Source organism: Otolemur garnettii, unplaced genomic scaffold (assembly GCF_000181295.1).
Source record: "Otolemur garnettii isolate 467f Iridium unplaced genomic scaffold, OtoGar3 scaffold00165, whole genome shotgun sequence".
In the NCBI taxonomy this organism is placed as follows: Eukaryota; Metazoa; Chordata; class Mammalia; order Primates; family Galagidae; genus Otolemur; species Otolemur garnettii.
The window spans coordinates 1,053,863-1,078,765 of NW_003852560.1; the positions used below are offsets into that span (position 1 = coordinate 1,053,863).

At 43.2% G+C, this 24,903-nt stretch overlaps 1 protein-coding gene across 1 annotated transcript in view; it reads left to right on the forward strand.

Annotated features, from left to right (window-relative positions):
• The first annotated feature begins 236 nt into the window (after nt 1-236).
• GREM2 (gremlin 2, DAN family BMP antagonist) overlaps nt 237-24,903 on the forward strand; it is a 121,038-nt gene continuing 96,371 nt past the window's right edge. Inside the window, exon 1 of the mRNA XM_003800082.3 lies at nt 237-671. The gene's annotated coding sequence lies outside the window, so the exon portion shown is untranslated. The remainder of the gene's footprint in view (nt 672-24,903) is intronic.

Consider the following 24,903-nt stretch of genomic DNA (forward strand, 5'->3'; position numbering starts at 1 on the left):
GTGTGTGTGTGTGTGTGTGGACGTGGACATGTCACACACAGGCTGTCCACATTCTTCACATTGCAAAGCTGTCAACCAAAGGAGGAAGACGATCTGAAGGGAATGAGTGGTTTTTGCGGGTTTAGGGGCTGGAGAATTTCGCTCCATAAACAAGAAGGTTTGGATTGGAAGTCTGCTAAAAAAAATGTTAGAGGCGGCCACAAGGTGGTAAAGCCTGAGGCTGGGAGGAGGAAAAGAGAAACAGGGCAAGCGACTGAAGTGTGTGTGGCTGCAATGTTTGTGGGTTAGAGGAGAAACAAGCGCTGAGTGGAGCGGAGAAGGGGGGTGGCTGGTGTGATTTGTTTGGCGTTCGGAGCCAATAGAAAGCCCGGGCTGTGCTAATATCCGCGTGCAGCGCCCAGCGCGGTCAGAGCGGAGTCTCGGCTCGGCTGGCAGCTGCAGGCGCCCGGCGGGGACCGCGGCGCGGGGCGCGCTCTCGCTGCGCTGCACACTCGGCCGCCGCGCGGCCCCCATGGGCGTCTGCTGGGCTCCGGCTGCGGTCGCGCGGGAGGCGGCGGCGGGCCACCAAACTTAGACCCCGCCGCGGACGGTAGGACTCAGAGCCGGGAGCCGGCGAGGGAGAGACAGAGAGAGGAGGGACCGAGGAGGAGGCTTCCATCACGTCTCTGCAGGTACGCGGCTTGTCACCTCGGCCACACTGACGGTTTCTGATTTCTACCTTCGCGAGGCACTAGGCGGCATTGACATTGTTCGGGGGCTGGTCGGTTTAGGAAGCGCTGCGTGAGCCTCTCGCCTGACTCCCCTCGGGGGGTTACAGCTGTTAGCCTGTGTTTGGGGTGCAGGGTTTAATCACCTATTGAATTGCGCCTGGGCATAAAACGAGGACCTTCAAACTTGAGCCTGACCCTCTCTCTCTCTCTCTCTCTCTCTCTCTCTCTCTCTGCCTTTTCAAATAACACAGATACCTGCGTGTTCTCATGCAACCCCAAATACCTCTTGGTAACCTCCATTGTAATTATGGCCTAAGGCAAGTCATACGTCGCCTCATTGTCAGGTGGCAGTCTCTGGGCATTTCCCGCCTCCCTATAAGATGAATATCCTTCCCCGTCGAACAGGAAGCAGGTGGACTTGGGCATGGTTTTGATTTTGAAAGCATATGACCAAGGTGCATTAACCTCCAAAGTGAGATATCCCGGTATTACTATTGTAGTTTTCTCCTACAGAGAAAAGGGAGATAGATAACAGTGCGATCATTCCTGGGCCCCTGGTTTCCATCTCCATCGTCTTAAGGGTTTTTAAATGCACGCAGGCAAGATGACTTCCAGGATTTCATGTCTTGCTATGAGAAAAGGTCATGAATGGGACTATAGAGTTACTGGGATGATAGTGAGTAAGTGCCAATTTTTGGTTTGATTTCATTTGGTCTTAAAATTGGGTAGACTTCTGGCCATTTCTTTCTTTTTCCTTCTGTATTCCTTTTACTTCGAGGTGTGGGTTTTGTAAAAAAAAAAAAAAAGTCTATTTCCCTGAAATTTTTATCATGTGTGATTTGGAATTTTGAAGATGCTTATATAACTTGCACCCCCACCCCCCTCGTTGATTACTTGTGATTGAATTAGCCTTGCACAGTGAAGTTGGCCTTTCTCTGGAAGAGCCAGAGGGGGCTTCATGAAGGCTCAGGTACAAAGTAGTCTTCCTTTGGCCAGTCCTTAAGTGTTGGTGTTCAAGTGCTCAGAGCCCCTGTGAAAAGTACTTCTTCGGCAGGGGAGAATATTAACACCTTGGGACACAAGTTCAGCAAGAGATTGGCCCTGCAGCAGGTACCGGGACAATCGCATAGGTTACCTAAAGCTGAAACAGCCCTCTCCTCCGTGGATTCTAAGTAGATGATGTCCAGGCTATCAATTGAGATTTCACCATCAACTCACCACTCAGTGACTGGTTTTCAGGGTCGCCCTTGCCACAAGACATGTGCCTGACCAAGGAAGATAAGGAAATTATAAGAAAGATATTTACTGTCCATGTCACAATGGGGCATTAATATTGACCTGATCTATTTTTTTTTAAATCAGATAAACATGTTCTTTCTATCTTTAAGAGAAATGCATGCTTAGTTCTACCACGGCGTCATGAAAACGTCGTATGTTTTCCCGTTGACTGATTTGAATGATTGAACAGGGTATTTGAGATCTTGTCCAAGGGTAGACACGTCACGTGAATATTCTGTTTAGCAGATAGCACTTTGGCTTTATGGATGAATATTTTTCTTGTTTTGCATCACAAAGGAAATGGATCAAAAAGAATTATCCAAATAAATACAGATGAATTGATCCAACTAAGTAAGTCTGTTAGGAGCTAGAAGTGTGATTTTCTGTGATTAGATTTTCAGTGTTCTATAAATGCATGTGTGATGCCTGCAATAAATTGGGACCCATTTGCGTCTTACTATTCAAACTCTAAAGCAATGCTGGACATGTAGCACATGAGAGCGTGTAAGACTAAATATATTCACTTTATATAGGCTAGGAGACACTGATGGTCTGCAAATATAAACAAGGCTTTGATTATTGATGGTTTTATGCTATCATTCTTCATTAAGAGAGGCAATCCATCCCATGTTCATTCTCCATACATCTGAGTAGAGCCAGCCCCCGCTAGAGCTTTAGATAGCCTCAAGTTACAAGTTTGCTGAAGTTTAAATAAGAGATGTACCTTTAAATCTCTTTAAGGTAAACACCTCTTCCCTAGCCATCTTCTTCTCATGCAAACGAATGGTATTAGGCTCTGAGTTCTTACTGACAGGGACAGGATTGGCTTGCCTGGGTCCCAGAGAAGCATTGACAAGCTGAAGAGGCACAAGCACACACCGGATCAGGCCGGGCACATCTGACTTCCCATGCTGCTACAGCAATTGCACCGGTGACAGGCACATTCTCAGTGTCAGGGCTTTTTAAGTATTTAGGAGAACAATAATGAATTATTTCAGCCAGGGAAAGCATGCCTAGCATTGGGTTTAATGCAAGTCATACAAGACACTTAGAAACAAGACAAATTATTTTGAAGGAAAAGGTGTACAATTATAAATTAAACCTAGGAGTTGCCATCTCCTTTGATTAGCTGGCTCTCCTCCTACCACGCAGTCCATCCATTTCTGCAGTTGGACGTGCTGGCCTAATCAGGTGTAGAATTCATTTTGATCCTACAAGAGACTAAAATACAGCCTCAGACTCAACATTGATTGATGACTTTAGCAGGCTTCCCCATGCCATCACTTCTGGTTGGGAAGATGTCTTTGAATGGCCAGGGCATGGACAGGACCCAACCCATGCTGAAGCACTGATTTGCAGAACGGGGTCCTCGAGCCCCATGAAAGTTAAGATGATAGGGAGAGGGAGGATAGGGGAAGAGATGGTATAAAGATTGGCGTCCTTAAATGTAAATCCCGGAGCCAAAGGGATAATGAATGTATTTCCTTAAATTAGCTTCAAGTATAAACTTGTGATGAGACGTCCTGCATATTTTAAACCAACTCTTACGCATTCAAAAGTACATCATACACAGGTGAGGGATTAAAATAAGTACATTTTATGTACACAGGCCAGGAGAGGGCAGCATGTAAGCTCTGAAAAAGTGATGCCTTCTGTTGACCATGAGGGAGACTCCTCCTAATGGCTAAAAAAAAAAAAAAAAAAAAAAAAATGTTCCTTCAACTTTATGAACCCTCCCTCCTTTTCTGGAAACCAGAGTCTAGAGTTTCATAAAAGATACCCCATTCAGGGAGATTTATTTCTAGTTTTGCCTCCGCTTGCTGCTGCCTAGAAAAGTCAGAAAAGCAGCAGTGTGTTAAACCGTGAAGTCAGCCTCCTTTTCTTTTAATTAGCTTCACTCTCGGAACTTACTCAAGCCGTCTTTAGGTTGACTCTGTTGGGAGATGGGTGAAAGAAAGTTGCTTGAGTTGGCTCTCCAGGGGAAATGTTTATGAACTGCTCTATCCGTAGACCTCGCCTTTAAGCGTGTCTCAAGTGCAAGTTCAGGGCCACGAGGATTCGTTAGGTACACAGACAACTAATAGTACCTCGGAATTTTAGCAAATTTGGTTTCAAAACAGAAGAGCTGATATAGCTTCTCTTAGTGGTGTCAAGAGTCTCAGGCACGTGTTAAAAAGCTGAGAATTATGCATTCACCTCTTAGAAGCTCAGAGATGGTTAACCCTAGCCTGTCCTAAACCTAGTCCAGCCTTCTTAATACCTGTGGCTGATAAGCTGTGGTTATTCCTGAGAGAGAAGAGGTGAAAGGGATGTCGGGCTGGGGTTGGATGCATTGAGGTGAGGGGCACCATGATGTGTGTGTCAAGAAAGTGTGATTCTGGGGTGTACGGAGGGCTGGATTCCCAGAGACTTAGGAGACTGCCCACCAAGGGCTCAGCACTTGTGTGCATGAAGGAGGCCCTGAGAGCTCTGATCTCTCCCTCTTTGGCGCCATTGTGCTCTGCTGGGAGGTGCGCTCTCCTTGAATCAAAGCAAAGGGCTTTTTTTCCAAGGACGAAGATTCCTTAATGTCTGGGAGGAAAAGGGAAAGGGAGGTTCTGTGTGTCTCCTCTGTTTTTAGTCAGATTAGCTTCTCCTGCGCTCCCATCTACTGTCTAAATCTAGTGCTGGGAACACTTGGACGAGTGTGAGAGGTTCATCCAGGGTCCCAAACAGGGCGTTATAGTAGCAAGGTATTCAAAAATGAAAGAAAGAGGTCCTAGAGGTTGGGGCCAGGGGAATGGTTAAATTTATCACCTGAAGTTTAAAACCAAGAGTCTCCACTGCTTTTTTGCAGGCTTTTTCTTTCCTTTCTTTGTTTTTTTTTTTTTAAAGAGATAGGGTCTTACTCTGTTGCCCAGGCTAGAGTGTAGCAGCAAGATCATAGCTGACTATAACCTCAAACTCCTGGGCTCAAGTGATCCTCTTGCCTCAGCCTCTCTAGAAGTTAGAGTCCTGTGTTGCCCAGGCTGGTCTTGAACTTCTGGCTTCAAATGACCCTCCCCTTTGGCCTACTAAAGTGCTTATACTATAAGTGGGAGTCCCCATGCCTGCTTTACTTTGAAGTTTTCTTGTAACCCTTTCCAGCTCTTTTCTGATAGTCGAGAGAAACTCCAAGTTTCATATTCCCTTTCTAGATTACTTTCCATTTAAGTAAAGTCTAATGACTGAAGGTAAAATCTCTCTGAAGGTACTCACCTGATTGAGATGTAAAATAGGGCAAGATTATGGTATTTTGGAGAAGAGTTGAGTTTTTAAAGGACATGAACACAAAGATTCCCAAACACGACTTTCACGAGGATCTGTAGTTGTTCCAAGCTAAAATTGTCCTCTCCTGTGATTTACCTAAACAGTGAGAGAAGGGGAAAAAGAGAACACATCATGCAGGGGAACACTTGACTCCTCGCTCATATGAAAGCTAAGTTGACTTTGTCTAGTACAAACATTGTCTGCATTAAAAATATTATTCAACTTGGCTCTATGGCTGGGACTCCAAAGGCTGGAAGGAAGCTAATCTTATCACCTATGGAAAACTAGCCACCTCCCCCTGCTTTTATGCAATTACAACGTGAACCCTGGATAATGTATTATAATTTCTAATTATAGTTGCAGCATTTGGGGAAAGTTGATATGACATTGTACTTACAGTTAATACAAACCCAGAGGCACAATAATGCGTGATCTTTAATTTTCCCTTATGGATCATTTTAAAAATGAAGATTCATTTATCTAGGTGGAGTTGAAGCACATCCTTCTTAGAAATCATCACAAAAATGGAAAAGCAAGTATCAAATGTCTTCGATACTAACATGAACCCAATCTATAAACAAACTACTTGACCACTAACATTTGTCAAATGCATGCTGTGTGCCTGATTACAGTGGACACATTCACGGATATTATTTATTTCAGGCTTTGCCATAACCCTAGGAGTTTATCTTCAACAATTCTCTGACTACGAGAATTTATTAGAAGCATAACATTTGATAGGTAGGAATATGTCCATTTATTCAGTCAATCATATAGCTATGCCTTCAGATTACACAGATATCTACTAAGCCTGTTCTTTGTATAATAACAACACAACAACAAATTATAATGATTCTTTTTATTAGTATAGCCTTTTACAGTATATTTGCACATCCATTCTGGCCTTTAATTCCTATAGAAGCCACTTACATATGTAAAAACTATAACAACAAATATTTTTCTATAGCACTAGCCTATCACCAAATGATTCCAATCATATATGTGATTGTAGTCTTTTTTTTTATTATTAAATCATAGCTGTGTACATTAATGAAATCATGAGGTACAATGTGCTGGTTTTACATACAATCTGAAATGCTTTCATCAAACTGGTCAACATAGCCTTCGTGGCATTTTCTTAGTTATTGTGTTTAGACATTTATATTCTATACCAAGGGTAAATTTCACATGCACCCTTGTAAGATGCCCCGTAGGTGTGGTCCCACCAATTATTCTCCCTCCACCCATCCTCCCCCCTCCCCTTTCCCCTTCTTCTTGGGCTCTAATTGCGTGATTTTAGTCTTGAATGACTGAATATTGATTTATTTAGGTTCAGAACCGTGCGAGTGTATTTGATCAGTCGTTTATAATCCATCTGGCAGACTACAAATAGATGAAAAATATTCACCCTGCAGCCTAACCACATGAGAAAAAATGGAGGTGTGTTATTAACCCCTCTGCTAAGGGCATGTTCAATGTCTAGGGAATCACGTCCTGTCACCTACTTCATTGTTTCTTATACAAATTTTGGAATGATACAAAAATGTGTAGTTTCAGACATGCATATTTAAGACTTGAACTTGGCGAATAATGTAAAGAATGCTCTCAAGGTATTCACTTCTACGAACTCAGGGGGTGTAAAGTTTGGAGGAAGCAAACAGAAAACCATCAGTTTATTCAGAGTTCAGCAACTTTAAACACACAGATCTAGCATAGGCTGAATGAATAACAAAGTCAGTATTTTATCTTAGGAACGTTTTCCTTCATTTTGCCTGGTGCTGTTCATCTCTTGTCTTATAGATCCCGAGTAGTTAAAAATGATCGTTTCAGTGAGAAAATCCAACTGTCACCAAACATCAGTGAATTCTCCTTAAAAACTTTACTGCTTAGACTTTAAAATGTGAAATCAACCATTTTGACAGATTTTCTTTTTCCCAAGTGAAAGAAGACGCCCTCATTAGCAGAGGATGCCAAGGTGTTCCTGCCAGTTTATATCTTTGTGTCCCCTGGGGTTATGTGGCCTGGGGATAACTAACAATCTGGAATTCACACTCACGTCCGGGCCCATTGCTTCAGTGTGGAAATTAACCGATTCTTCTTATGCAAAGGAAAGTGATAAAGTTACTAAAAGTTTTTTCAGTTTTGGATTAGAAGACTTCAGCTTCTTAGCAAAGTATCTCAAGAATGGAAGAAAAAGTATCCAATGTACACAGCCCTATTATGAAACTAATTTACAGCTTTCATAGGAAAGCTATAACCTAATTATAGCCTTAGAATATGGGGAGGGGGATGGGAAGGCAGGGGGGTGGATGGGTGGCGGGAGGGTGATTGGTGGGGTCACCTACAAGGGTACAAATGAATCTTTCAGAAAGCAGAGTATGAATGTCTTAACACAATAACTAAGAAAATGACATGAAGGCTACGTTAACTAGTTTGATGAGAGTATTTCAAATGGTATATGAAAACACCACACTGTACCCCATGATTGCACTAATGTACACAGCTAGGATTTAATAAAAAAGAAAAAAAGAAGAAGAAGACTTCATTCGGAAGAAGCAGGAGCATTTAAGAGAACCAATTTGCTCTATGTCGTTTTCAGAGGGCAGATTTTTTTTTTTAATCTCCTTAATAAAGAGGTCTTTATTTTAGGGCTCTTTGAGAATTCAGGGGAGTATGTGAACCTGTATGGGGAAAAAAATTCCGTCTTGATTTTCACTAACTGACAGCTGAAACATCACTCTCGAGTTATGAACGTGAGCAACACACCACAGTAGAATTAGCAGAATTGTGGCTTTGTCACCAGTAGAAATCCGTGCTGTTTTCATATCACATTGCACTCGATACAGATGCCCCAAGATATCACTTACACTTATGGCCACTTCAAAATTATGCAAGTTATTATATCTGATTCTAGAACGTATTTTAGTGCATTATAAAAAGACCATATAAACTTTTATCTCATACACAGACACTCAGACATGATTATAGCTTACATGTAGAGATAGGTATAGATAATTTCCTTTGTGATATCATATACTTTCTGGATTTAAAAATATCCCGGCAGGCACTATTGCTCATGCCTGGGATCTCAACCCTTTGGGAGGCTGAGTCAGGAGAATTGCTTGAGGCCAGGAGTCTGCGACTGGCCTGAGCAACATAGTGAGATCCCATCTCTCCAAAGAATTTAAAAACTTTGCCAGGTGTGGTTGCATGTGTCTGTAGGCTCAGCTGCTTGGGAGGCTGAGGCAGGAGGATCACTTGAACTTAGAAATTGGAGGCTGCAGTGAGGTATGATAGTGCCACTACATTCCAACATGGGTGGCAGAGACCCTGCCAAAAATAAATAAATAAGTAAATGAAGGCAGGGTGAGTTACAGTGCCTCACACCTGTAATCTTTGCATTTTGGTGAGTTATAATGCCTCACGCCTATAATCCTTGCATTTTGGAGGTTTTTTTTGGCCGGGGCTGGGTTTGAACCTACCACCTCTGGTATATGGGACTAGTACCCTACTCCTTTGAGCCACAGGTACTGCCCAATCCTTGCATTTTGGGAGGCTAAAAAGAAGATTGCTTGAGCCTAGGAATTTGAGATCAGCCTGGGCAATGTAGTGAGACCCCCATCTCTGTTTAAAATAACAAAAGCCATTATTCTGAAGAGTCATTAGGCTTTATCAGACTTAATGGGGGTTCATGAGAAAAAAAAAATAGAAAACACAACACTCCAGAGGGCAAGGTATTTAGACTATTAGATAGAGACTTTTCTAATTCCAGAAGTTGTTCTAAGTGGAATGGGTCACCATGTGAGTAAAGTTTGTGCTGGAGGAGGAGTGGGGCAGTCTGCCACCCAGAGGGCTAATGCGCCAGATGTGTGCACCCACCACTGTGTGTTCAAAACAAAAGAGAAGAAAACATCTCTTTCCTCTGCTTGCATTTGCTCTAGTTGGGGCCACACGGTTTCCATCAAGAGGGAAGCATCCCTGAGGGCCTCATTTCTGCCATCTATCTTTGCATTTGAAACTGCATGGTCTCTAACATTAGTCATTCCTTTTAGATAAATGAATTAGGTTCCTCAAGGCTGCAGTTCATGATCGGGTACAACTGGTCCCCTAGAGAATCAGACCCGACAGTCGTAGCTCCGTGTGGCACTGGAATTCTCTTTCCATGCTCTTTGCTCTCCTATGATGTGAGTTCTTTAAGGGACCATGATTATTTTCGTCTTTTTCTCTCTGGTATGCTACATGGTACCTACATCACGATGCTAAATGTTTGGCAACTGAATGAATGAATGCCCCTGTAGAGGTCACTATTGTTACAGAACCACTAACCCCATTTTTAAAAAATAAATGAGTGGCGCCTGTGGCTCAGAAGAGGAGGGCACTGGCTCCATATGCCGGAGGTGGCGGGTTCAAACCTAGCCCTGGCCAAAAAAAAAAAAAAAAAAAAAAATTAAGGAAAAAAGAAAAATAGGAGGAAGAATACTTCCAACTTTACTCAGTTTAAGTATCATCATGAGATGGGCTCATAATTTTAAATCCTGGGCTAGCAAGTATTAGATTAAAAACCTCAGGAAATAATCCTGTGTGAGACAGGCAACCTCTCTCCTATTCAATTTATTTATTTGTCTGTTTATTTTTTGAGAAAGAGTCTCACCATATTACCCTCGGTAGAGTGCCGTGGAGTCATAGCCCACAGCAACCTCAAACTCCTGCGCTCAAGCTATTCTCTTGCCTCAGCCTCCCAAGTAGCTGGGACTATAGACACTCACTGCAATGCCTGGCTATTTTTTGTTGTTGTTGTTGCAGTTGTCATTGTTGTTCAGCTGGCCGGGCTGGGTTTGAACCGGCCACCCTCAGTGTATGTGACTGGTGCCGTAACCACTGTGCTATGGGCGCTGAGCCTCTCCTGTTCAATTTAATGGAAGCATTGGCAGCAAATAGATTTTAGGATTGTTGGGCCCTTGGCAGACTCTAAAAATTTCTAGGCAGGTGAAGTGTTTCATTTAGGACCTAAGCTGTGCAGAAGTGAACTTCTCCTTGGAGGGTGCCAAGGTGTTCCTGCAAGGGCCACCTTTGTTTTCCTATGGTCATAGAACTTGTTTTGGAAGGATTTCTTTTGCTGGGAAAGAGTGGGGAAGGGGGTGCAGTAGGATTTATTGAGCACTTACTATACGTTCCAGGCATTTTAGTATCTCCTTAAGTTTTTGCAACACTTTCTTGGGGGTCAATACTTCGCAAGCTTATTCACATTTTACCAGCAAAGAGCTGAGGGTCTCTGAGGTCCAGTAAATTTCCCAACTTCACACAGCCATTCACCAGTTAAGTAAGCATTCAGACTCCAAAGCACTGCCCTGACCCATAATAGCTTTGGCTCTGCCTCTTCACCTTGGCTTCAGTTTTATAGTAGACGTACAGAGATAATAGGCCAGGCAGGCTGTGTTGGGTGAGCTGTCAAACTCAGACTAATGTGAGTGTCCTACTGGCCTAGAGCATGAATTTTTTAAAATTGAATCAGAGCAGTGTACATTAATACTATCATGGGGTACAGTGTACTGTTTCTGTATACAATTTGAAGTACTTTTGTCCAACTGGTTAACATAGCCTTCATGTCGTTTTCTTAGTTATTGTGTTAAGACATTTATATTCTACATTTAGAGAGATTCACATGTACCCTTATAGGATGAACCATAGGCGTGATCCTGCCAATCACCCTCCCTCCACTCCCCCTTCCCTCTCTCGTCCCGTCCCCCCTTCCCTTTCCTCCCTCTCCCCATATTTCTGGGCTAAAAATTAGCTATAAATTAGTTTCATAGTAGGGCTGAGTACACTGGATACTTTATATGTACACTATGGAGTACTATGCAGCCATTAAGAAAGATGGAGACTTTACCTCCTTCATGTTTACATGGATGGAGGTGGAAAATATTCTTCTTAGCAAGGTATCTCAAGAACGGTAGAATATGAATTTTGAAGTCAGATGAACTTGGTTCCATTTCTGTCTATGTGGAACTGCCACTTAGCATCCGTAATCCTCATCTAAAAGTGGCTACTTTTGTTTTAAGAATTATGGAAGAGACTGCCTTTGGTTCAGGCATAGAAGTCAATTATTGTCAGTATGATTACTATTTAGTAGGCTTTCGATCTTAGCAGATTTCAGAATGTCATTGGGGAGGGTTTGCTTAGAGAACAGTTCATTACTGTGAATACTTTGGAACTGAGGCTTCAAAACCAATTTTGTGATGTGAGATAAACTGAAATGTTTTGGCCTTAATTTTACCTTTGAAATGGAAATAGTAATGATCTGGGAGGAGAGCTAATGAAGCAGTCATCACAGAACCATTGGATCATTCAACACATGTTTATGGAACCAGAGCTAGCAGTGGCAGGTCACAAAAAGGATCATGTATTGTTTTTATTTTTTTTTTAGAGACAGAGTCTCACTATGTGGCCCTCGGTAGAGTGCCGTGACGTCACAGCTCACAGCAACTGCCAGCCCTTGGGCTTAGGTGATTCTCTTGCCTCAGCCTCCCGAGTAGCTGGGACTACAGGCGCCCGCCACAACGCCCGGCTATTTTTTTGTGCAATTTAGCCAAGGCCAGGTTTGAACCCACTGCCCTTGTTATACGGGGCTGGCACCCTACCCACTGTACCATAGGCACCACCCAGAAGGATCATGTTTTTAAAGGAGCTTATTGCTCATGGGAAAGGTGGCAATAAGAACACAAGTTAAAAAGTGGATAGAATGGGTTAATATGTAGACAGATAGTTCCCCTGGGTGCTGGAGTAGTAAAATATAACATCCGAGGAAGGCCTCCGCACTGCTCCCATAAGGCCTGGACAGAGCACACGATGGGCCACATTCCATGATTTCCTTCCTGCCTTCTCCCCTAAGACAAATGTTATGTGTTTGATACTTTCTAACTCATAGAGTTTCAGAAGTATAAGGAAGTAATATTTATTATCTCTTTATTTGACAGATAAGAAAATGATAGTCCCAACTGTTGCCTGTGTTTAAAGGCTGAATCTAGTTTGTTGTCAAAATATCCCCACACCCCAGGTTTCCTGATTGCCTACCTGTCCCTCTGCCTACCGAGCTGTGCTCCTTTTCAAGGCTCTACCATTGGGCTGAGCCTAAATCAACAGTACGTGAAGTGTCGCAAGACGGATTTCACAAAGGTCCAAGGTGCAGCCTGTGGGATTGTGTGCCAATGTGGGGGGCTGAATCATTTTGCTTTGGGGATAATAGGAAGATTTCATATAAATGCAGCAAAGTTGGTTGTCATTGTCTAATTTGGATCATTTTCCCACTGGTCACTGTGATATTAAATCGTAACAGAGCTTGGACTTCCAGGGCTGAGGTTTACTGAAATAGTTGCAGCCATTTGAGAGGCCTAGCAAGGCTTTAAGCTATCAGATCAGCTATTGCCTTTGACCATCCTTCCCAGGTTTCCAAGTGCTGTGGTACATTTTGTTCTATTGTAATAATAATCACTCTTTCTCCCTGCTGTTCATACCAAAGGATTGGGTGGAGTGAGGATGGGTCTTCCCTGTGACATACGTGCTCCCTTTTCCCAAATGAGTGTCCTCTCTAGTTCAGATGCCCCCTTCAGACTGGCTTATTTGGTGATGCTTAGAATTCCTTTAACCAACAAAATCAGCCTGTGGACAGGACTCTGGGACAGAAATGAGTCTGTGTCTATCCAAACTTTTTCTTCTTCTTCTGTTTTTCAGAGAGAGGGAACTCCTTGGAAGAAGACATCCAATTCTTCCTTAGCCAGATCATGTTAGCACAGAGCTTCTGCTGCTCCCCCATTCCTCTTTTATTTCTGGAACTGAACATGCACACAGCCAGACATCTGCCTGGACAGACTCTCCAATAAATAGTAGACACATCCCTTATTTGCTGTTTGTTGAATGAATGAGTGGAGGGAGGGATGGACAGGTGTGTGGATGTTACTCACGATGTCCCCCAATGTCTTTGAGAGTCAGCAGCCAGATGGACTGTTCCCTGGAGGGAAGTTTTAATCCTTGGAGGGACAGGGAAATGTTTGACTCCAGCAGAGAAAGCTACAGGAGGCAGGACATAGGTCAAGCAGAGTATGTCCAAGGCAGAAAGGCCATGTTCCATGGCCACCACTTTTGTGTTTGCCATCCTTCTCCATTGGGTTCACCTAACACTAACTTTGACGAATTAGGCTGGGAGATATGGCAGATATCTTTAATGGGAGATAAAACAACTAACTTATAATACCAAGCACTTTTTATCCAGATTTGGAGCAAATCTCCTGAATGCTTTTCTTTCTTTCTTTCTTTCTTTCTTTCTTTCTTTCTTTCTTTCTTTCTTTCTTTCTTTCTTTCTTTCTTTCTCTCTCTCTCTCTTTCTTTCTCTCTCTCTCTCTCTTTCTTTCTTTCTTTCTTTCTTATTAAATCATAGCAGTGTACATTAATACTATCATGAGGTACAGTATACTGTTTCTGTATACAGTTTGAAATACTTTCATCCAACTGGTTAACATAGCCTTCTTGTCTTTTTCTTAGTTATTGTGTTAAGACATTTATATTCTACATTTAGAGAGATTCACATGTACCCTTATAGGATGAACCATAGGCGTGATCCCACCAATCACCCTCCCTCCACCTACCCTGCCCCCTCCCCACCCTCTCCCCATATTCCTGGGCTAAATTTGGGTTATAGCTTTCCAATGAAAGCTATAAATTAGTTTCTTAGTAGGGCTGAGTACATTGGATACTTTTTCTTCCATTCTTGAGATACTTTGCTAAGAAGAATATTTTCCAGCTCTACTGTAAACATGAAGGAGGTAATGCTATTCGTGAGGTTGAATGAGACAGCATGGCTGATGATTGATGTCTGAAGAGGCACGATATGGATTTGTATAAAAGGACAAAAATAATCCTCGGTTGTAAAAATATCTTTGGTCTTCATAGTGGTGATTTGCATCCACATGTTTCTATAAATGATTATTCTTGGAGTAATAGAAAAATGTCCTTTTATAGTGATCGGACCCTTTCCCAGATTATCAGTGTAGCATGCAAAATCCCGCAACTTCAGATATTCAGAAGATCAAAGGCAGGGAGGCCATTGGGGTCATTAGCCACACACCGGAACGATAGTTTGGCAGCTGAAAGCCCCTTTCATGACAAGAACGTGTACTTTCATAATTACCAAACTACGCTGCGAAAATTGATATGCATTCCTAATTCTACATTAGATATTCCCATTGTTTCTTGATGGTAGTAAAATTCAAATTGTCTCCATATGATTCGAACATTGGCCAATTGAGGTTTGGAGCTGTTTAGTCAATGTTAACTGCCCTGCAGTGGTGTTGAACTGATTTTCTGTTTCATATGACAGCCAGAATGATCAAATAAACCCCCAAATATTTATTATGGTGGCTTCTGAATATATAGAGCATGGTTCATGACACACTTATTAAGTAATCTCACTAAAAAAAGAGGCCAAGATTTTTTTTTAATATTGGTGTGAGCCCCTCAGTGGCTGGCACAGGGGTCGTGTTCTGGGAGGCCGTGAAAAAAAATGAGTAAGTTAGGACACATGGATTTAAAATAAGGATTCAAATATAACAGAGTCACAGATAACATCGTCAAATTGGCAATCGGCTGAGCTCTTCAGCCCAGTTTTCTCAGCGTTCAGATTTGTACGTTCAACAAACATTTATTGAGTTTCTGCAATGTCCCAGGCTTTGGGAACATGAAGTCATAATAAGATGTAGTCCCTGCCTTCCAGCAGCTCCCAGGCCACCAGGAAAAACAAACTTGTAAACAAACAACAGCAACATTCAATAGTAAGAGTGACCTCTAAGCAAAGCAGGGTGGGAACAGGGCAGAAATGGATGTGGGACTCACTGGTTTGCTGGGCCGGGACTGGGAAGCACATGTCGTCCTCAAAGAGGTGGTGTGCTTGTTATTCTCAGCAGTGTACGGCTCTCACACATCATCTTTCTGAGAAGTTTATTTTTATTGTTGATATCATGACAGCACAGTGGTTCTGCTATGCACTTTTTTCCTAGTCCCTTGAAGTACAAGTAAATAAATACCATCGTGGCATCCAAAATAACCTACCGGTTTGCCTGCCTGGGGCTCAAAGTCCCCTCCCGCAGTCTGCCCTTTGAAAGCCTCAGAGTTTGCTGCACAGCAGAGATAGAGATCTCATGCCTGGCTTTTTTCTAAGGGATGGTCACTCCGAATAAAATAAGGAAATAAATAAATAAATAAAGGATCACAACTCCAGTCATTACAAAGGATTCTTGGAATCCAAACAAGTCACATTCAGGTGTATTTCTTTGGAAAAATATGATCTGAGGAAGGAAGGCAGGACGCTAGAGTAGGAATGTTCTGTTTCATATCTGGCACTGGCCGAATTTTAGTTCATGAGAAAGAAGAGCAGAGCAGAGCTTGTCGTTACCAGCCATTATTTGCTTGTACATGGGCCAGAACACAGGATGGAGAAAGTGACTGTCGAAAGGTCACTTTTCTTTTCTCTGTCCCCTCCCTCCTTTCCCCAAGTATGCACAAGGAGATAACCAAATGTTTGTTTTTCTATCAAAGCATAAGTTTGGGGACATCTACGTGACTACAGGCAACGGAATGGAAATCCCATTTCCTAACAGAGCTTTACCGAGAGTGGTCTGAACTGTTCTCAACAGCCCGAGATGGCAGTGGAGGTAGATTCAGGCACCTGATTGTATTGGGCAGGCACACGCAACTGACCTTAGGTGAGCAATCACTGGAACACAAAAGATTAAATGATTCCTCTAGAGTTTTGCATTTCTTTAAGTTTCGTCTCAAACGATGACTAATTTTTCCCTAATTACATGGAATTATGGCTGAGATTCAGGAAGCTAACTTACACTTAAACAAAGAGGATCTCCATCTTGCAAAGGAATTCAGGAATGTCCATGACACAATCATGTCAGCAACAAAATAATGTCTAGCACTCATGAACCCATCTAATGGTAGGACAACCTAATAACTGTCCCCATAGTTGCCATCACTTATTTAGGGTTTATTATATGGCAAGGACTGATGCAAATCTTTTGGGGGTATTTAAACCTTGACAACAGTCCTATTGGAAGAGCCTTGTTATCCCTGTTCTCCAGAATCTAGAGGATTGTTTCCTCCTGAGCAAACTTAGGCCTTTTCTCTGTCTGCCTCCAAAGCTTAAGTTCTTTCTTCATTAGACTCCGACCTGGACACGCTGTTAAGTGTTTCATAAACACAGTCACATTTAATTCTCAAAACTAGCCTAACCCTCCAAGATGATCATTAACCCTTCCATACAAATGAAGGGCCCCTGGCTGCAGAGCCAATTGTGATGAGCCAGAAATCAGACCTGGCTCAGCCCGTCTCCCCACCCCATGCTCTCCATCTCCTCTGGGTGCTGCCTCCAGACAGGTCCCAGGGCATCATCCGGATTCCCACCTGGCCTTCCCAGTGAGTTTTCTCATGCCTGAAATTCCCTTAATTGGGACTAACACCCTCCATTCCGCAATTTGGAATATAACTTGGAGAGAAAAATTTTGGAAGGTGGACCCAAGAGCCCTGCATGTTGCCAGAGTCTGCAAAGAAGGAGAGGGGAGAGAGAAGAGGGCGCATGGGGAAGTGAGGACACAACTCTGAGAGAGCAGAAGAAGGTCAGGAAAGTAAAGAGAACATCTACTTCACCTTTGCTAAGAGCAAACTCAGTGTATATTAAATTTGTGTGCATGTGTGTATGTGTACTTGTGTATCTGTGTGTATATATCTGTGTATACATGTATGTGTGTGTATATGCATATGTGTATGTGCAGGTGTGTATATGTGTATATGTATGTATGTGTGTTCATGTGTGTGCATGTGTGTGTGTGTGTGGTCAAGTGCTGGTGGTTTATGACATTTGAGTCAACACTGGACCACCCATACATAAGACCATGGTCCCATATGGAGCTGATAAATTCCTACCACACAAATCCTTACCATTAGGTTATTATTTCTTCATTCTACTCAGTATAGTACATGCTATGCAGGTGCATAGCCAGAGGCCATAGGCCATACAATACAGCCCAGCTAGGTAGCAGGCTACGCTAGGCTTGCGTAAGTCACTCTGTTGTTCCTCAGGGATGCAGTATCCTGACTACTCATCTCTCAGGATGTACCTAGTTATTAAGCCACACATGACTGAATATGTGTATATATATATATGCATATACGCACACTCAAATACATTAAGACTGAACTATTTTTGCTTTGCGATCCACTGTAGTATTCCCTGTAGATATTATTTATAAGCAAAACTATGGCCAACGAGCATAGACAGGCTTAACTTGGTTTTTCCTGAGTCTTTCTCTTCCATCTTGTTTTAGATGTATTACTAAAGTCTCAAACGTTCCACCCCTGTGGTTTTATCCCACGACTCATAAATGGCAGAGAAAGTTCCTCAGTTCAATTTTGCCGTCCCCTTAGACTCAGACCCAGGATTCTCTCCAGGTTTATTTCCAGGAAAGGAGGGGATACAGAATGACCCAGCTGTCACCCTTGTGTTCTCCTATCAGCGACATTTATTGAGCATTTCCTCCGCATGAAGGGCTTTGAAGCCACGCAGCCACTGATTGACAGACGGCCCCCAGGACGCCTGCCAACTGTGGCACGGAGCGAGGAAACTCATTTCTGGGAATCGAGCTGATGAAACTCCTCTCAAAAGTAGGGCAACCTTAAAATATATCGTCCCAAACAGGACTGCTTTTCAGAGTGAAGCAGGTGCTGTTGGTAATTACACGAGGGTGACAGGCAGAAGTTGGGCCCCTGCAGGGCAATCAAGGGCATGGAAAATGAGTGAGGGCTGGTCAGTAAGGTAGATGACATAGGCCTTGAAAATCACATATGTTATTTAGCAAACACTGAGAACAGCCACATCTACTCATCTACGAACCCTGGGAGCCTACTCTGCTCCAAGACGAGGCTAAGTCCTGTTAAGAATTCCTCAATGGGTTTGGTGCCCATAGCTCAGTAAGCAGGGCGCCTGCCACGTACTCTGAGGCTGGCAGTTCAAGCCTGGCCCAGGCCAGCTAAACAACTATGACAACTGCAACAAAAAAATAGCCATGCATTGTGGTGGGTGCCTATAGTCCCAGCTACTTGGGAGACTGAGGCAAGAGAATCACTTAAGCCCAAGAGTTGTAGGTTGCTGAGAGCTCCAATGCCACGACACTCTATCCAGGGCAATAGAGTGACACTCTGTCTCAAATTAAAAAAAAAAGAGAGAGAGACAGAGAAATAAGGAATTCCTTAATGAAGTTCACAGTCTAGTTATAAAAGATGCACAGGTGACTTACATTATAATAGTAACAATACTGACTCCCATTTACTGAGAATTGTCCTCATGACACACACATTGTTGATTGACATTTGTCCTCAATTAATCCTGGTCTAATCAAGGTACCAGGTCATATAATTATGCTGAGTTTTCAAATCTGGAGATGGAGGCTCAGCCAGGTGTATTTGTTCCAGACCTCCCAGCATATAACTAGTGGAAACAGGATTCAGGCCTCAGTGGGGGCGGTTTCAAGGCCCTTGCTCATAGCTCCAAGCTCGACTGCTTCCCTGCAGAGGACCCCAAAGTACATGTCATGCTAGAGAGAGCAGCCAAGTGATGATGGACTACAAAACAGCTTCCCCTCCTGTATGGGGAGCAGCAGGAGAAGGAAAGCTTCACAAGCGAGGTGACATTTGAGATAGGCCTTCAAGAATACCTAGAATTCCATGGGGGAGCAGAGAGGGAGGGCGCGGACATTACAGTCACAATGCCAAGCTTCCATGCATGGGCCAGGTGAGCAGATTTCTCCCGTAACACGGGTGTGTAAGGGGCAGTGATGGGACCTAGAGATGCAGGGCTGCCTGTCTCTCTAACAGAGAGGACACACAGGCCCCAAGCTGACAACATTTTTGAGGCGTACAAACATCAGAGTTGTGCTGTCCCTAGGAAGTAGCTTCTATCACATTTCGGAATTATTGAAGACTTTCCATGGGAAGCATCCAGTCGAGGGGCATATCAACATCAGAGGATGTAAAACAGTGGCGTTCCACTTAAGTCAAGTTTGAAGATAACAGAACCCTTTCACTACTAATTTTTTTTAAGTTTAAACATTTTTGATGCAAATATTTTCAAAAAGTATCACCTCTTTCCCCCAGATATCCAAATGGCCACTGTTATGATGCTATCTCCTGGTGCCCACTGGCAGAATAAAAATAGTTATGGGACAGTCTCTTCTTACCTGAACTGGGCATATACATGAATTATGTCTTACAGTTCTGATCACATTTCACTATAGAAGTTGTGAGATGTGTTAAGTAGTAGTATTTCATCTGTCTCCAGATGAAACTTAAGTTTAGAGGTAGTCTCAAGTCAAACTTACCTACCTTTATACATTGACACTGTAGTTAAGGGTATTTTTGAGTTCAGTGTCAAGGTGGAGTGCCTCTCCGTTGTAGCCCTAGCCTTTAAAATTCTTCCAGTTGTAGCCTGGAGTGGAGGCTCCCATCACAGACTTTTATATCCTTAGAACAAGACTGTAAAATTTTACAACTAATTGTAGAACCGGGGTCTGAAAAACCTATTCAAACATTTCAAATATGAACTTCATCAGACGGTAGAATTCAGAGCCATTTATTTTCTAACAAAAGCATCATAAACAGCTCCATACCTTGTAGTAAATCAGGGAACCAGATTGCCAGGCAAGGTCCTGGGCCTTTTCGCTCAGCTGCTGGAGCTGTTTCAAAAGCTGCTGGATGACCTCCAAAGGCCCCTTCCACTTCAAAAAACTCCCTTACTTTTCACCAAGTCATGACTTATGACCAGGTCTTGGGCAACTCAATCCATGGCCATCTGTGAAAGCACAATCCATTCCCAGATCATTAGGAAAATTACCAAGCCTAGCACTTCAGTTGAAATAGAATAATGGCCAGAAAATGTTGGAGGTGAGAGAGGTGGGGAAGAAGGGACCAATGTACCAAGAGGAAATTCTACCTGAACACGATATATCAACTGATGTGAGTGAGGAAGGAAGACCAAAGACGTCAATTATTCCACCTTCGTGGACCCCGCGTTCCAGGGTCCTTGATGCCAACCTCCATCATTAGCTACCGAATAATTTAGAAAGGTGTATCTCTACTTCAACATATTCCCAGTTTCTAACCATACTAATTCTACGTCATTCAATAAATTCTTTCAAAAAGCATTTACTGAGTCTCTTATATGTGTTAGTCATTGTGCCAAGTGCTGGTAATACCCTGGAGGATTGTAACTATATGATTCGTGTCTTCATGGAGCTGATTATAATAGCAGAGAGTGGAAAATAAATAAGGGACTAATACATAAGCTTATGACTTGCTATATAGGAAATACTGTGTTCCTTTAGATTGGTGTGAGCTGGGACATACCCTTTGTGGAAATATCAGCTAAGGAGAAGCCAGTTGAGAATTCAGTCCTAAGAGCCTGCACGAAAAATAAGCTCAAAATCCTTGAGCCAGGAGCAGACCAGGTGTTTTCTAGGAACTTCTAGAAGACAGATGTGCTCACAACTTAGTGTGCAGTTTGAAGTTCCTCTCTCAAAGGCCAGACACTGTAGAGGGCCCGGCCAGGACAAAGAGCTCTGAGGTTATTTACGTGACATGGTTCTATATTAAAAGTATGGCTGAGTAAAAGACTCTGAATAGCATCTCATTATGAAAGAAATGCATCCTCAGATCACTGTTCTTACAAGGCAGAGGTAATGACGACAGTTTTCTGCTCATAGGTCACTGTCCACAGAAAACTGGAACTCTCACTGCCCACACATCTCTTCCACCTCTCACCGTGAGCCAGTGACCCCACTGCACTTGAACTTGTATTGCATTTTTCTAGGTTTGTGCTGTCGTGTCTTCTCCTCCCCCACTCCGACATCTGCCTGTTGAAATCCTACCCATCCACCCAGACTCAGCTTAAAGGCCACCTGTTGCAGCAAGCCTTCCCTCTCTCTGCCAGAATTTATCTTTCCTTCCTCTGTCCTCCCAGAGGACTTTGCACCTCTCTTAGAGTGCTTACCGCACTCTGCCTTGAACTCTACCTATTTATGCACACCCCTCTCCCCCACAAGTGCAACCTGCCAAAGTTCAGCTAGATGGCAGTTACCAGTTCAGGATCCCATATAGTGCCTGATAGGAGCAGTTGACCCTTCAGTGCAAAAGAATGCTACAGAGACCTAAAAGGATGAACTGTGGAGAGAAGGATCAGGAATGAAACATTGTTATTAGACAAGTAACCAAGAGACCCTCTGCTCCCAGGTTTAGGCTTCCTAAAATTAATTCAGGCAGCACAGCCATCCCAAGTCAACCTCACTCTGAACACATGAGTGCTCATTTTGTAGAGGTGCAGTTATCTCCCAGGAAACACAGATTCGGGGACCAACTCTATTTTTTATTAACTGCCTGGCACAAAGAATTCTTAGACTCAAACGCTCTGTCATTTGCCCCTTTGAAAAATAAGGGTGGTGCTGCCCGCTCCGCTTCCCTGTCAATGTCTAAAACATTATGTGGACATGAGTCAAGAAAAGTCCTGCCATCCGATGACGAGAATCACCATGATGCCTCTGCGATAACAAACTCAGGCCACAACCTCAGAACTTCTGTTGTGGAAGTGACCGTAACAGGTGCCTGAGTTGGGGATATCTCTGCAGAAGTGGACACTGAGTCCAGGACCCAAGCACAAGCGGTGTAGCGGGGTGTACGGGGAACAAGAACTGACCAGGAAAGGGATGGTAGTCCATGAAGGGTGCATTGTAAGCCAGCAGTCACAGTAGGCAGATGGCTTTAACCCAGTGGGACGAGGTCAGAAAACAGTGCAAAACTCTCACCTCGTTTCTCCGAATCCCCCATGCTGGTGAAAGAGCTGAGATATTTATTCTCCTTGTCAATCATTGGTTAAGGAGTGTGCCTGTGAGGACGTGAGCTCCCGGGCTCTTCAGCTCCCTGTGCGTACAGGCTTGGGGGTGGGTTCCCTGAGAAACAGCACTTTTCCCTCAGAGAGGAAGGTGTGGACCCTTAGGAGCCAGAGAAAGGCACGGAAATCTCCAGGAGCTGGAAGGACTATGATGGCCCTCTGACAACTTCTACTCCCACAAGCCAAAGACTAGACATCATACTACATGGGTGTGTTCAAAATTAAGATATATCTAGCATAGGTGGGTTATTCTTTCATGATAAAGACAGAAAATCAAGCATTTTATAGTCTATCTGGACTGATCAGGGTGCTTTTTGTTATAGTGTACTTCAACTTAATCTAATAAGTGCGTGAATTATATTATGTCTATGCAATGTTACATAATGCAGCAAATAAGAATAATGTACTGAAGTTTATTTACATGGCAATATTTTCATTAAAGTGAAAACACAAGATATCAATTTTGGTGGAGAAAAAGCATGTGTATATAAATATGCCTGAATGTTTGGAAGGGAGCATTTATATAGATGGTGTAAAAAAAAATTTTTTTTTGAGACAGTCTCACTTTTCCGCCCTTGGTAGAGTGCCATGGCATCACAGCTCACAGCAACCTCAAACTCGTGGGGTCAGGTAATTCTCTTGCCTCAGCCTCGCGACTAGCTGGGACTAGATTAACCCATCATGATGCTCAGCTATTTTTAGAGATGGGGTCTTGCTGTCTTGCTCAGGCTGTTCTTGAACCTGTGATCTCAGGACAATCCGCCCACCTCGGTAGATAGTGTCAATTTTAACAGGCAATACCTTTGAGTGGTAGGCTTCTCAGTGATTTAAATTTTCTGTGGATCTATTGTTTTCCCATTTTTCTCTTTTCTTTCAGATGAATATGGGGGCACAAATGATTAGGTTACGTTGTTTGCACTTGTTAGGCCAAGTCCAAGCTGTGGGTGAGCCTTTCACCCAGGAGGTGTGCCGTACACCCCTACGAGGTGCCCATTAGGTGAGAGCCCACCAGTCCCTTCCCTCCTCCTCTCTTGCCTCTGCCTCCTCCCACCTCCCCCCTTGAATTTAATTGTGCTTTTCTCCCCTGTGGGTCTGTAGTTGTCCATCTACTGGTTTCCTGTTAGTACTGAGTGCATTGGATACCATGGAATACTGTTCAGCTACAAAAAGATGGAAACTTCACGTCTCTTGTACTAAGCTGAATGGAGTTAAAGATTCTCTTTCATAATATTTTCCCATTTTTCTCTACTTGGATGATTTACAAAAACTTAATTTCAGAATAGGAAAAATAATCATACTCGAGAATAGGATCAGTCAAATAAGACTTGAGAGTATAAAGTTGACTTGATCCAGAAATATCTATGACATGTATTATATATGTTTCCAAGAATCCTCCACTGATTGCTTTGGTGACTAACGTACAAGGTCTGACAGTCTGACAGCCAAGTTCACAAACTCATTCTGGAAAAAGTGCAACATGCCTCGTGGCTGAATGTCACTGTGGTCCCCTTAGAGGTACTCCCTTTGGGAAGCCGTGCACCAAGGCCAGTGCCTGGTCCACCCTTCAAAGCACCTTTAGGATGAATTTGGGAACTCAATTGTCAGACATTGTGTGTGACAGCTCTGATGGCCATTCTAGCAAAAGAGTTCTAAAATTGCTCTGTAGGGTGGACTGGGTGCTGACTGGGGTGCACAGCTTCCCAAGAGGAGAATCTGGGGGGGGCGGGATTGTAGTGATATTCAGCAGAAAGCAACGTAGCCCTTTTTTAAGGATGAGTTCACAAACTTAATTGTCCACCCTCCTATCTTCAGTCCTTTGCTCACTCTGCAGTGGTCTCTCCTCTTTGCAGCATAATTAACCTTTAGCACAAGAATGAGACTGACTACTCTTCCAATAAGCAGTTTCTGTGCTGGAGGCATCTTAAAGATTGTGTAAAGAATGGAAACCAACACTTTTGAACTTCGTTCTTTCAGAACCGTCTTATTTACAGTGAGATAAATGCCTTGCTAGCTCTCTGTGAAGAAAGCAACCAGGGGACGAAGTTGAACTGCCCCCAGTTCTGTCTGCCCCGTGTACCACCACCAGGTGCTCTCAAAATTGGGTGATTTGTTGTTTTCTGTTGGGGTTGGGAGCCAGGTTCTTGGGTCTCCAGTCAGCTCTTCTCCCCAGGTCCACCTCCCGCCTTTCACCCCAGGGTCAGGGTCTCTTCTCTGCTCATAAGCTTGGTCTTGGACCGGTTTCTGCACTTGGAGACTTCACTAAACACAAAACAGGCGTGAAGAAGAGGCAGGAGGTGGTGTTTAAGGTTGCTCCCTGAGAAGTTTCTCTAAAGATCTATTTGTTCTTTGCAGAGAAAGGAGTCAGCATCCATTTCTGCTAAGTAGTGATCAGGAGAAAGTCAAATTAGATTAATTGCTTGGAATAAAAATGGACTTGTACTTTTGCTAGTAATGTATTTCTAGTCCAGGGAGCTTTACAAGTATTAATAGCAGGCTCGTTCTTGGCAGATGATAGTCATTAGTGAGCAAGTAACTCTATCCTCCGGAGATGATTTAGCTTTGTCACTATGTAGTAATCTTTGTCTTAATGTTATGTTGAGGCAGAGAAAAATTCCCCTCAAAGTTGCTTGTGAAGCAGAA